The sequence below is a fragment of the Prionailurus bengalensis genome, chromosome C1 (assembly GCF_016509475.1).
Source record: "Prionailurus bengalensis isolate Pbe53 chromosome C1, Fcat_Pben_1.1_paternal_pri, whole genome shotgun sequence".
NCBI classification, from domain to species: Eukaryota; Metazoa; Chordata; class Mammalia; order Carnivora; family Felidae; genus Prionailurus; species Prionailurus bengalensis.
Window position 1 is genome coordinate 183,031,477 of NC_057345.1, and position 14,388 is coordinate 183,045,864.

A 14,388-nucleotide genomic window follows, 5' to 3' on the forward strand; every position below is an offset into this window, starting at 1 on the left:
CTAAAATCCCATCCAGGTTGCCACATTACACTTAGTTGTCCCATCTTCCTAGGTTCCTTTCGGTTGTGACAGTTTCTCAAGTTTTCCTTGTTTTTGAAGACAGTGACAGTTCGGGGAGTATCAGATATTTTGGAGAATGGTCCTGATGTTTTTCTCATGATTACACTGGGGTTGTGAATTTTAGGGAGGAAGACCACAGAGGTAAAGTGCTACTTTAGCCACATTATATCAAAGGAACATTCTATCAACATAATTTATCACTGTTGATGTTGACCTCGATCACCTGGCTGAGTTGGCGTTTGACCAAGTCTCCCCATCCCACTTTCCATACTGTGTTCTTGGAAAAGAAACCTTATGTATACCACACTCACGGTGGGGAGTTATGCCCTCCTTCCTTGAAGACAGAGTTTCTACATAAATTATTTGGAATTTTTCTGCATGGGATATTTGTCTGTTCTCCTTCACTTTAAAATCTGTGTAGTCATTTATATCAATGGACTCTTGGATATTTATTTTATACTTTAGGTTGTAATTCAAAAATGCGTTTATTTTGTTCAAATTGTTCCGGCTTTAGCGATTGTAGGTGATTTCAGGGGCTTCTGTGTCTGTTTCACACAGCCCTGTTCAACAATGACTTTTGAGATAGCCATTTCACCAGTGTGGTGGACACAAGTATATAACAGTGTGTTGAGAGGTAAATAAATAGTAAGGCAGTGGAGCAGGAAAACAGATACATAGTGCCTCGAATCAAGGTGAGGCCTAATACTTGTCTTTACAAGTCTTCAAGACATTTTAATACCCTAAAAACACAGATAGATGAAAGTCCTGGCTATCCTAAAGTGTTAAAAAACACCCAGAGTAGTTAAATTGGATGAACATTGAAGATGCCACTTAAAATGTCTATCTGATGAGACTGAGAAAATAGTTACTGTCTGTTCTTACTGCTTTTATATTGCTGAACCCTAATTTTTTCTTTTAACAGAGAGTAGTGTGGTAAATGTTAATTATAATGTGGGTATGCCAGAATTTCTGATGTACTCCAAACTTCTCTGAATGCCAGCAGTGCAGGATTACAGAGAAAATAACTTGATTTTAGGTCTCATTTAAATTCTTGCAAAGACTTGATCTTCAGAAATGCTATAAAAATGTTTTCCAACAAATAGGTAATATTTCTGACAGTGACTATCTTCTAGCAGTAAAGGAATTTAAAAATATTTAGAAGACAAAAGTTGTGTTCTTTTTGTTTTCTGATCATTTCCTCATTTGAATTGACTGATGAAGTTTAAAATTTTACAGGTGACAGAAGAAGCAAGAGAGGGTTGGGAGGTGTTGGTTGATAGGGTTTGGATAGCTTAAGGACAAAGAGAGAATATGAATTCATAACTTCCCCACACATATTATTATCAGTCCTGTTTCATACCTTGGGTCCAGAGAAGTCATTTCCAGCAGCCCTTCTACCAGTATTTACTCTATATCTACTTTGCACCATGCAATGTGCTTGAATCCAAGGACGCTGCATTGAATAAGTCACGATTCTGCTCACAAGAAGTCAGGAGTATAGTGAGGATAGGAGACACCGGTGGGGGGGGGGGGGTAGAAAAATAAACCACACAAGTTTAGCACACTGCAAGCTATGTGCTGTGTGTGCAAGCGCGTAGAAGGCACAGCTAACCCAGAATTGGTTTGGGAAAGGAAAAGGGTGGGGAACCTCCTCCCAGTGATAACTAAACTAAATCCTGAAGGACAAGGATGAGGTAATCCGATGAATGAAGGGGAGTGGGTACAGAGGAGAAGTGCACTTTAAGCAAGGAAAAGTGTAACATTTAAGGGAGTAACAAGTCTTTTGGGATGGGCAGATCTAGACAATAGAGTTCTAGAGCTGCATTGTCCAGGAGAAGTACGATGCAAACCATCTCTGGAATTTTAAAAACTTCAGTAGTCACGTTAAGAAAGTAGAAAGAATCAGGGCATCTGGGTGGCTCAGTTGGTTAAGCGCCCGACGTCAGCTCAGGTCATGATTTCACCGTTGGTGAGTTCGAGCCCTGCTTAGGGCTCTGGGCTGACAGCTCAGAGCCTGGAGCCTGCCTCAGATTCTTTGTCTCTCTTTCTCTGCCCCTTCCCCACTGTCACGCTGTCTCCCTCTCATTCTCTCTCTCTCAAAATAAATAAACATTAAAAAAATTAAAAAAAAGAAAGTAGGATGAATCAAGTAATATTACTTTTAGTAATGTTTTAGACTAATATATTTAAAAATGTATCCTCTCAGCATCTAATCAATATGAAAGGTCATTTAATTTTTTTAAAACTTTTTTTAGGTTTATTTATTTTGAAAGAAAGAGAGTGTGAGTGGAGGAGGGGCAGAGAGAGAGGGAGAGAGAGAGAATCCCAAGCAGGCTTCGTGCTGTCAGGACAAATCCCGATGTGCGCCGCCATCCCACGAACTATCAGATCATGACCTAAGCTGAAATCATTCCAAGCTTAACTGCCTGAGCCACTCAGGCACCCCAATATGAAAGGTTATTAATGAGACATTCTTACATTTATTTTTACCAGCATTTGAGAAAGCTAATGTGTGAATTACACTCAGAACATGTCTTAAATTGGACTAGCCACATTTCAAGTACTCAATAGCCACTTGTGACTAGTGGCCACTCTATTGGACAGTATAGCTGTAGAGTGAAGTGATGAGAGATAAATCTGCAGAGATAATATGGGGCAGATTAAGTAGGATATGGTTTGTCAGTGAAATTGTTTCACCCAAGGGTGATGGGAAGCTTTGAAAGTTTATGAGTGGGAGTAATCGGATCAAATTAGTGATGACTGCCACTTCCCTTGTGGGGAATGGATTGGAGGTGGGCTTGACCAGAAGCCAATATATGAGTTTTAGGCAATATATGATAATATCTTACCTAGGGAATGACTTGAGTGTGGTAAGAAGTAGGAGTCAAGAGTCATAATGGGAGAGTGAATGGAGAGGAGACAGGAGCAGCTACCTCAGTTTTGTTCCCCACCCCCCGCCCCACCTTGGGAGGATGGTACAACCATTTTGAGAACTAGGGGAAACAAGGGGAAGGATGGCAGGATTGGGAGACGGTGTTCAGTCTGGGGCATCTCTAATTCTGAGAGTTGCCTGTGAGACATCACATGGAATGTTGGCATCTGAAAACAGAGATAGATGTCACCAACATATAAATAGTAACTGAAGCCATGGGGTTAGGTAGTATCACCCAAAGTGAGTGTGTAAAACGGGAATTCTAAATCCTGAATTTTTTCTAAGAATTAACTGGGAGATAATTTAAAATGCATATTTTGGTCTCCATCCCTGAGATGCTGGGTTACGTCACACTAGGGTGACGTTGGAAATTGCATCTTCAGTAAGAACCACTAGAGTCTCTCATGCTGAGGCAAGTGATACTTAAAACACTCTTTACAAACACTGGTGTAGAGTGATAAATAAGAGGACCCAGAAGAAACTGCCTACATTTATGGAAGTTTAGAGGACAAAGCCCTTGAAGAAGATAGGAACCACTAGAGAGGTTAATGAAGAATCAGAAGAATGCTATTTGCCATTAAAATGGAGAGGGAACCAGGTTCTTACCCGGGAGGGGAATGAAGTTCCAGGTGGGACAGTAGGCACCACTTTACTTAGTGGGTCAGTCAGCCTGGGAAAAAGGAACCACCCTTTAGCTATTTCTTAAGCTGTGTGTCCTGGGCATATCTTCTCAACCTACCACCGAACCCATCAAATTCCCTGAGTATTTGAAGGAGGAAGTGGTTAATCACCTCAAAAGGAGCAGAGAAATCAAATAGCATACCAGTTGGAAGTGAGCACTGAGTTTAGTACCTAAGGTCATTGGTGACCACTTGGATGACCTGATAGGGATGGAAGCCCAATTTCAATAGATGAGCAGATAAAGTGGGTTGAGTCAATGTATAAAAGGAGTCTTTTTGAAAACCTTACCTATAAAAGGGAGGAAAACAAAAGCAGTGTGCATAAATGGATGTTAGCTTAAGACACAGTAAGAGATACATGCCTTTCTTCTGACTCTGTCCATCCTTGTTGGCATTTCTATTGTGTGGGTTGATTCATACTGTAAAGCCATGGGATTTCTGTCGATGCTTCATAGAATGTAGTTATTAAATAATACTGTGATTATACATTCAAATATTGATATATATAATCATACATATCAATCAGTCAAATGATATTCAGTCATACTGTCACCTCTTCTACTAACTATTGGAATGAATAAACCATTTTGCAGAATAACTGTAGCCAATTACTGACAGTTTGAAAGAAGTGCCAACCTATGACAGGTTAGGACTGGATGCGGGAAACAAGAAAAGAAAAGAAAGCAGAAGCCCGAACCTGAATTTCTCAGTTTCCTTCCTACCTGTCCTCGACCAGCCAGTCATGCATCTTTGGCAGAGCCTGCCTCCCCAGCCCCAAACTGGTGAGATTCTAGAATCACTTAACCGTGGTTAGTCCACAAGGCAGTTCATCTATCTCTGATAAACCAGAGCCTCTCAGAACTTCACTGTTGCAGTCATTTTGTGTTAGCGGTTGCCGCCCGCCTCCTCCTCCACACCGTTCCCAGTACGGGGTTAATTTAGAACGGACTGATTACCAGTCACCAAACTTATTCTTTAACAATGTTGAATATCGGCTTAAATGGTGCACAAATGCAGTAAATATTTAAAACGTGCTTTGCTTCCAGTATGAATGTGCAGAGCTACAGAGTATAAAATTCAAACCAAATGAAGTATAAATAGGAGTGTCAGAGCTTCATTTCTAAACATAGCTGGAAGTTCAATTGGGTTAGATGCAGATTAGTGATTTTGTGTTTGTTTATTTCTACCAAACAGGGTGGGTCTATTTTGGAATGAAGCCCAATAATTTAAAAGACACATTTGTATCACTTTCATGGTGTGCAGTTTGCCTCACACATGACCAGTCTAACTGCTTCAAAAAAGTGCCAGGCGGGGGTATGACAGCATCATCTTGGCTGATGTCACCACTGAAATATTTTGGTTATCTCGGAATGGCTCCAGCTACAACACTGTTATTCTACATTTGAAGTTGTTATACCAAAACAGAAAAAAGTGACTACTTCTGAATCATTTGCAAAATTACATTTAAAAACTCTAGAATTAGAAAATCATGTATGCGCTATAATTTGGTCTAATTCCTTGAACATTACAGAGACAAGGTAAGTATTATTTGCTTAATTTGCTTTTATTATAATGTTTTATTTTTTACTGTTATTGTGGAGTTTTTAAAACACAAAAGCGGAGAAATAGTAAAATGAGCATCCACTTTAGCAATTCATATATGAGTAGTCTTGAATCACCTATATACTCCCACTGGATTATTTTATTTTTTTTTAAATTTTTTTTCAACCTTTATTTATTTTTGGGACAGAGAGAGACAGAGCATGAACGGGGGAGGGGCAGAGAGAGAGGGAGACACAGAATTGGAAACAGGCTCCAGGCTCTGAGCCATCAGCCCAGAGCCTGACGCGGGGCTCGAACTCACCGACCGCGAGATTGTGACCTGGCTGAAGTCGGACGCTTAACCGACTGCGCCACCCAGGCGCCCTCCCACTGGATTATTTTAAAGCAAATCTTAGACATCTTATTGCATCCATAAATATGTCAGTGTATATCTCTTGGGGTGCCTGGGTGGCTCAGTTGGTTAAGCATCCAACTCTTGATTTTGGCTCAGGTCGTGATCTCATGGTTTTTTGAGTTTGAGCCCCATAGTAAGTAGGCTCTGAGCTGTCCCTGTAGCTGGGGATTCTTCCTCTCTCTCTCTCTCTCTCTCTCTCTCTCTCTCTGCCCTTCCCCTGTTCACACACACACACACACACACACACACACACACTCTCTCTCTCAAAATAAAAAAACGTTAAAAAAATTTTTTTAAATAAATAAAAGATACAGACTCTTCTTTTAAGCACAATACTATTATCATGCATTAAAAAATAATTCCTTACTATTAAAAATCTCCTGATTATCTCATACTTGTTTTTATAACTGGATTCTTAAAATTAGGAAAGAAACAGGCTTCCATATTGAAATACTGTATTTTTAATGTTTATTTGGCTATAAATTCTAGACAAGAAGACTTGAAATGCTTCAAACACATTTCAAAACACATTCGTTGGTAGATACTAATTAGGAACATAATTGAAAAGAGATTATTTTCTAAGCGATCATTATAGTTTCCAACTTGATCTTCATTTCAGTAGCAGAGATAACACCTGGCCTGAGACGGGCACTGGAGCCCTCTGACCCACTTTAATGTCACACACACAGATTTCCTTTTAGGCTTTCTGACCTTGACTTTCAAGCTTTGGTCAAAGTCCTAATGGACATAATTACATATTGGATCTAGTACTTAATTAATAGGAGCCAATCTCTACAATTCAGTCTCTGAACTAAATTGAACAAACTCCCCAGGGCTTTAACAGAGCAAAATAAGTTGGAAATTTACACGGTTCTCTTGGTACCTGATTTCCATTTCCTACTCCCCCTTTTTAAACTATATAGCTGTAAAAGCAAAATTAGAACATAAAAGATGATACAGATAATTCATAACATTTCTCTTTGATGATATACCAAAGGTGCAAATATCTTCCAAGTGTGATTCCCCTATAATAAAAGTTTTTTGAAAGAAAACAAAGTATCTCTGCTGAAGAGTTTGGTTGTTTTGCAGTCAGTATCAACTGAAAGGGTGAGCATACATTCCATTTACATTTGCAACATTGCTAATAAATCAGGTATCCTAACATAAAAGTCTAAAGAACTGAAAAATAGGAAGAGGCTCATATTAGAACCGTACTCAAAAGCAGCCACTCTATTTCGTGCAAATTCTAGAGAGTTCAAGTAAAGAGTAATAGTCACACAGGGATACACACAATTCATCATAAACATATTTATAATGTTGTGGACTCTCCACCCTTAGAGGATAGAAGGCTTTCTTTCGAACTCATATTTTGGGTCTCTCAGGACATAGCTCCCACACAAGTTAGAACTGGAGAATACGTGGCTTTAATAAGCCCAATGTAGAAGCCTCCGTTTACTTGGGCCTTGAGAGAGCTAGGGAAGTGTGAATGGATGGGATTTGGTCTTGGACTTGAATAAGACTGGCAGTGCCATTCTAGTAATTCAGCTACTGCTATCTTTACAGCATCAGAAAAAATATTTTTGTTGGCAAAAACAATTTGGCCCTTAGTTTATTACCACAGGATTTGAGACTTTAGCAAGTACATTTTCTTCTCTCTCTGTTTCACACATGCAACACACACACACACACACACACACACACACACGTGATAGTGTGATAGTTTAGTGGTTTAAGATCAAGGGGCTTTCAGCTTGGACTGTGGGTTTGAACTTTAGCAGATGTCCCCAGCTGGGCAAGTTATAGAGCTTCTCTGCAGCTATTTTCTTATCAGTAAAATGGGTATAATGAGAGTACATATGGTTGTTTTGAGGATTAAATTAGAAAATGTATGTAAAACACTTAGGTAAGTTCTGACACCCAGTAAATATTCAATAGCTGTTCATTAGTAGTGGTAGTAACAGTATTAGGATAGAGGAATTAAAAAATGCTGATAACCTTCCCCAAATGCCACCACTATTAATGTAGTTTACAAACTACTTCTATGTGTTTCTTTCTCCAAACATAGCATCTCATTATGTGTCCTTTATTATGCTATACCTGGCAGTCCACTCATTCAGAACAGAGTCATTCAAGGCACTATGTTGGGACTTGAGTGGACTTTTTTGTTAATGACAACTCCCATGGCCCTTTGTCTTGAGTTAAGTCTGGTTAGGGACAAAACACAGTTAAAGAGACACACAGAGAAGGCGGGGGGAGGGAGCAGTGGGGAGAAGGGAGAGAGTCATTTTAAAATTGATTAGAACTATTAAGGAAAGGAATAGTATGTAATGAGAGAATCATGGCAAGTTAGTACAGGGAAGAGGGTTCTTGAGATAGAGAAGCCTTCTTTGAGAATGTGAAATCTAAAGGATGAGAGAGTTTCAGGTAATCCAGATTATCCTTTTTAGCTGTAGAACATTCTACTTTATAAATACATTGTGAAAATTACTTTTTGTTTTTTAAGAAAAACAAATTTCCAATCAGATGCCATTAATGCTGGACAACCAACAGTGATACTCTGTTGTAAGCAGTATTTTTTGACATTCTACTGTCGTCCATCCTAACAACCTTTTGTTAGGTAATTGATGATAATGGTGATAGGGACCATACTGTTGCTTCGGCTATACGTTATTAGATGTCAAGGACATTGCAAAGCATTTTGCCTATATTATCTCATTACCTGTATTAGTTCATTTAATCTTAAAAAGCAACTCCGGAGCACTTTGGGTTGAATATGGCAGATGGAACATAACATTATCTTTTCCTCCTCAACTAAAAGTCACACACACAAAAAGAAATAACAAAGATACAGCTGTAAAGACAGAGAAGGAAATGGGCAAGAGTAATAAACAGTTTGAAAGGTAGAAAGGAAATAATGAACTATTTCCTTAGACAAGTTAGCCCTTGGGGATGGGAACGGTAGGACGAAGGATGCCTGTTGGCTCTAGCATGCCAGAAACACTTGAATTGCAAGCACTGGGCCCTTATGAAAAAGGAAGTGAATGGTAAGCCTGGAAACCAGAGGGTGTTTGAAAATCTATGTAAGGAGCAGACTCTCTGATCTCCCAGATTATGAGTGTGCATATTTAAGAGAGTTAAATACTTCCTTATTGAAAGTCAATAGCAGATGCCTCAAATTGATGAAATGGCAGGATAAGCATATTATTGTAAAATATGGAGGTAAATCCCTAGGAAAAAAACTCAGATAATGGAGGGCTTTGTTCTGGGAGGTAGAATACACTGCTGTTTGTATTCTACATTAATTTTTTTTAAATTTTTTAAAATGCTTTTTACTTATTTTGAGACAGAGACAGAGGGTGAGCAGGGGAGGGGCAGAGAGAGGGAGACACAGAATCCGAAGCAGGCTCCAGGCTCCGACCTGTCAGCACAAAGCCTGATGCGGCGCTCGAACCCACAGACTGTGAGATCGTGCCCTGAGCAGAAGTCGGACGCTTAACTGACTGAGCCACCCAGGCGCCCCTACATTAATTTTTTTTTAATTGTGGTTAAATATAGGTAACAAAATGTATCATTTTAGCCATTTTTAAGGTCTAATACTCAAAGAGTACATGAAGCTGAATCCATTAAACAATTCCACTCTTTTCTTGCATCTAGAAATTAGGTTTTCTTAGCATCTAAGGTAAAATAAAATGGCATGGATTTAATCATTATATTTGTTTTTGTTGTGGTAAAATATACATAGAATTTGCCATTTTAACCATTCTTAAGTACATCGCGTTAAGGACATTCATAGTGTTGTGCAGCCAGCTTCACAATCCGTTTCCAAAATTGTTTCATCATCCCAGGTAAACACTGTACCCATTAAACATGAACTCCCTCTTCTTTTCCTCACCCCATCCCCCCACCCCAGTACGTGCTGACCTCTGTTCTAGTACTTTCTGTGTCTATGAATTGCGTCTGTTCTAGGCGTCTCATATCAGTGGAATCATAAAATATTCGGTTTTGTGTCTGACCTACTTCACTTAGCATAATGTTTTCATGATTCATTCATATTGTACCATGTATTTCTTCCTATTTGAAATTTAAAGCTAATGTTAACAAACATTAGTTTGTTACAACATTTGTACAAACATTTGTTTGTAGTAAACAAACAAAACCCTGCAAAATACTGCTCAATTTTTAGATATTGAAAATGAAGCTGAATGATCAGGTTTAAGAAGGGCCTTTCACGGCCACAGCTAGCAAGTTAATGGAGTTGGGGTTCCAGTTTGATTCTATCGCTTCGATGCTTATCAAATCAGCAAGATTTCTTTATCCATGATTACTTCACACATGGATTATTGCTATAACGGCTTCCTAATACATTAGTTTTCTATTTCTGCTGGGACATATTACTTCCAACTTGGCGGCTTAGGACAATACAAATTTATTGTTTTACAGTTTGTAGGTCAGAGGTCTGACATGGGTCTCGCTGGGCCACATTCCTTCTGGAGAGACCCATTTCCCTGCCTTTTCCAGCTTCTAGAGGCCACCCATATTCCTCAGCTTGTGACTTTCTTTCTCTAGCAACATTGCATCACTTTGACCATGCTTGCACAGTCACATGGCCCTCTGACTTACCTGTCTCCATCTACTTGTGTGATTAAATTGAGCCTGCCTGGTTAATTTGGGATCATCTCCCCATCTCAAGGTCAGCTAATTAGCAACCTAATTCTATCCCCAATCTCTACTTTGTTATGAAAACTAACATATTCACAGGTTGCAGAGATTAGAACATGGATATCATTTGCAGGGGTGGGGGGAGGCATATTCTGCCTATCAAACAAATCATACTTGCTACTTCCTTCTTACCTGTGATCGTGGCACTTGCTGGTTTAAAATTCTTCAGCAGCTCTTAATGCCTTCGGGGTAGCATTTAGACTCTTCTGTATGGTACACAAAAACCCTGCTTACTGGCCCTGTCTCATCTCTTCCAACACCCCATGTCAAAAACACACATCAACACCACGGGTTTCAGTTCCCCAGTTGAGAACCACACTATTACTCATTTCATTCTTCTGCTTGCATTTCTCTGTCCTCTGTTTCATTACTTGGCTGTTTCCTACTAATCCTTAGGTCAGACCTTGGATGTCACTTCCTTTCTGAAGGCATTTTTGCTTTTGTTGCCACGGCAACCCATACCTATCTCCAATATAGCACTTTCCATACTGTACTGAAATTGCCTCCTTCGTTATCTCCTTGACTGGACTGTAAGCTTCTGAAGGGCAAGAATTCTATTTTGTTTGCCCTCATTTCCCAGCTACTTGACAGAGTGGCTTGCAACATAAAAGGAGCACAGACTTTTGCTTGAAGATATTTCCAACCCTTAATTAACACTTACCTCTTTTTTCCAAGTCTCCAAGGGAGACTTGCAGAGGATAGAGATTCATCTAAGGACTGGAGTGAGTGTTTAATCCCCTAAGTGAATTTCACTTTAAATCTGCTGGGATGTGTTTGCCTGCACCTGACCAATTCTTCACTGATGAGCAATTTCATAGCTCACCTTTCCATGACTAATCAAAATTGTTAACATACACTTGATTCTGCTTAATTTTTAATATAACTGTACTGGTATAAATAAATACTTGAACAACTACATCAAATCACCATAAAGAGGGGAAAGCTTTTCAACTAAATGTATAACCAGATTGGCTAATTAACTTTCTAATTTAAGAGACTGTGGAATAAACATCTCCCTTGGAATTGATTCAAGCTAGTCAAGCTGAAAGATAAAGCAGAAAAGAACAAATGTTCACATTATAAGTATCTTGAAACGTTTTTATTCTATGCTTTATTCCATTTAAAATTTCCATTGACCTGCCACATTTATAGACTGAGAAGCCACCAGTTTAAGGTTCTACAGATTTTTTTTTTAAATTACCAACTTTTGCAGAGAAACTAATATAGATAACCTCACAAAAATAAGAGGCAACGTGATGTAAGGGCTAAGAGCATAGCCTCCGGAGCCACACTGTTTGCACTGGAGTCCTGGGTCTGCCACATGCTCTGTAACCACATTGATTTCTTCATCTGTGAAATGGGCATAATCATATTTACCTTGCTATACAGGGTTATACAGGGTTAAAAGAAATTATCATATTTAATTAATCAACACATTTTAAACTATACATCTTCATGTATTTAGGGTGGGAAGAAAGACACTGAAAACTAATTCCCTAGAGAAAGCAACTGTCACTATAATTGGAATGAAACCTGAGTGTGAGGAAATCCTTGGAAGCTGTAGGTGAGATCATCTATAAGGAAGCAAGCCAAGCATAGTGAGTTCTTAATTATTGGGCATTGCCAGAATCATTCCTCAAAAAACAGTAGGGAATATCTAGAACTGCCCTACAGATGTGAAATGGTAACAAGAGGTGGTGTACGGGATTCTGTGAAAAATACAAAAGTGACTTATTCTAGTAAAAACGTAATTTGAGCTGTACTTACAAACAGTTCAGGGAAAATCTGGAAATCCCTACAAGCTACTCTTGTTTTGAGAATTCATTTATTGTCTTCCCTAATGTTTAGAATTTAGTTGCATTCCTGCTGTCAAACTTAATAATGAAGATAAGCAATATTTGTTAAGCTAAACCAAATTATCTTGATTTTAAAAGATGTATTTGATTGGTTTCATAAATGTCAGGTGTGAAATGGGTCTCATTATTAATTGTCTTGGAATCTCTAGGCAAGATTTGAAATATGCTCTCTTGTGATGACATTTTAAATGAACTTTAAAAATGAGTTTATTAAGTTTAACCAGTTAAACAAATGAACCTGCTTTAAAAAATATTTGCATGGTAACTTACTGCTAATTCAGTTCCATGTTGATAATTTTCCTTAAAGCGTAACCATCGCCAAATCCTCTTCAAATTTGCAATATTCATGTGGATTATTTATGTTGCTCTTTTTATTCCTTTGGACTGGGAGTGAAGATTTGGAAAGTTGATTTTTTGCTGTGCTTTCAGAGTTCTAAAGGATCCCAAACGGCTGCCTCTTGGCATCTAGGCCCCCAAGCTTGGTACAAACTTACCAAACCTACTGTTTTCCTTCATTTTAGGATTTTCTGAGTGAACAAGACTGGCTAGGAGCAAGATTAAGAAGATGGGAATTTGTCTAGTTTTCCTTTTGTCCTTTTGTACCACATTACCCTTGGGAAACCAGATGATCATGTTTCCTCTCTCTTAAAACTTCCTCTTCAGAGAAGATAGGAAAAAAATGCACCCTCACGGCAGTATAAACAATAAAATAGTGGTAACTTCCTTCAGGGTCAAAGTCCCTTTGGTTTCAAGACCCAGGAATAAAGTTCTAAATGTGGAATCCCAGGGATCGGTGAGCACAATAGACTAGGTCTGGGACAAGAAGTCTTCCTGGTACCATGTGCGCAAATGTGTGATGTGCCTGGTACCCTGGCTCCAGCTGTGATCTTCTTCCTTTCATTCATTCTTCCTAGTGGTTCTTCCTATTTCTCCTAGGCTAGTTCTCGTTCCTATTTTCGAAAGCACTTGCCATGGCAAATCAGAAGCTTTAAGCCTCTCCCTTATTGTCTTTCTTCCTGTCTAATACTAAAGGCCTTTTGTTTGTATTGCAATGAACTGAAAGTGAAGGATCTAACTTGGCTAATGACAGCATCCTCTAGGGAAATGATATAAAAACTGACTTTTCTACTGGGTGTTGTTTCAACTGTTTCATTTCTCCAATCTAGTTTCGTTTGTGCAGGTCACCTGAAACTCATTTTATTGGATAAGCCTACCAACTTAAAATGGTCTCACCTGACAGGGACATCAGTCAAATCTTGCTCACCGGGGTGGGATTGGTTCCTTTCTCCCTTTGTGTACCCTCCTCAGTGATGGGCTCTGTGGAAGAGGATGGTCGTGTCAGTTACATGAGTGTTGCTCATTAGAAATGGCTACAAGGATAGCTGTGCTCCTACAATGAGCACTTCCCTGCAAATTCTCACAGTCTATCTTAATTTTGGGAATGGAGAGTCTTTTTTTTTTTAATGTTTATTTTTGAGAGAGAGAGAGAAAGAGAGAGAGAGAGAGAGATGGAGGGGCAGAGCGAAAGGGAGAGAGAATCCTAAGCAGGCTCTGCACTGTCAGCGCAGAGCCTGGTGCAGGACTCGAACCTACGAACCGTGAGATCATGACCTGAGCCAATATCAAGAGTTGGTTGCTTAACAGACTGAGCCACCCAGGTGCCCCAGGAATGGCGAGTCTTTAGATGAGATGTCAGAGACATAATTTCTCAGGGGATCAGGAAAAGACTGCCCCACAGATTCCACTTCCCATCCTGACCCTGGGTTTGACATGTTAGATGTCACAGAGTGCCTTAGGTCTTAAGGAACAAAAAGGGGCGTGCCCTTTACATTTCTCTGGTTCGGATCTGGAGCAGGGGCCTCTATCTCCAAGCTGAAAAACATAGTCTCCAAACATGAGTAGACAGTTGTTAATTTTGAGGCCTAGGTTTAGAACATAGTCCTGATTACTTTTTCATTCGTGAACACTTGTTTCTGGTACTTTGTACCGCCTACCTGAGGGCTGTACATCTGTATAATTTAGTCTTCCAGGTTCTCTTTCCTCAAGGCATAACCCTGTCTGAACCAAACTTGTTTGGACATGTGAAAATTGAGAGTTTAAACTGAACATGAATATAAGTAGTTTTCTTTATCTTTGGTTATTAGTAAACTTAATTCATGGAGAGAACAATTGTTTGAAAGGTCT

At 39.2% G+C, this 14,388-nt stretch overlaps 1 protein-coding gene and 1 long non-coding RNA gene across 2 annotated transcripts in view; one reads left to right on the forward strand and one right to left on the reverse strand.

Annotated features, from left to right (window-relative positions):
- The window catches only part of SLC39A10 (solute carrier family 39 member 10), a 145,012-nt gene that overhangs the window by 59,330 nt on the left and 71,294 nt on the right, over window positions 1–14,388 (forward strand). The window lies entirely within an intron of this gene.
- Window positions 11,429–13,730, reverse strand: LOC122481596. Its single transcript, XR_006296895.1, has 2 exons — window positions 13,438–13,730; window positions 11,429–11,698 (listed from the first exon to the last, which is right to left on the reverse strand). It is a non-coding gene; the product is annotated as an uncharacterized LOC122481596 (long non-coding RNA).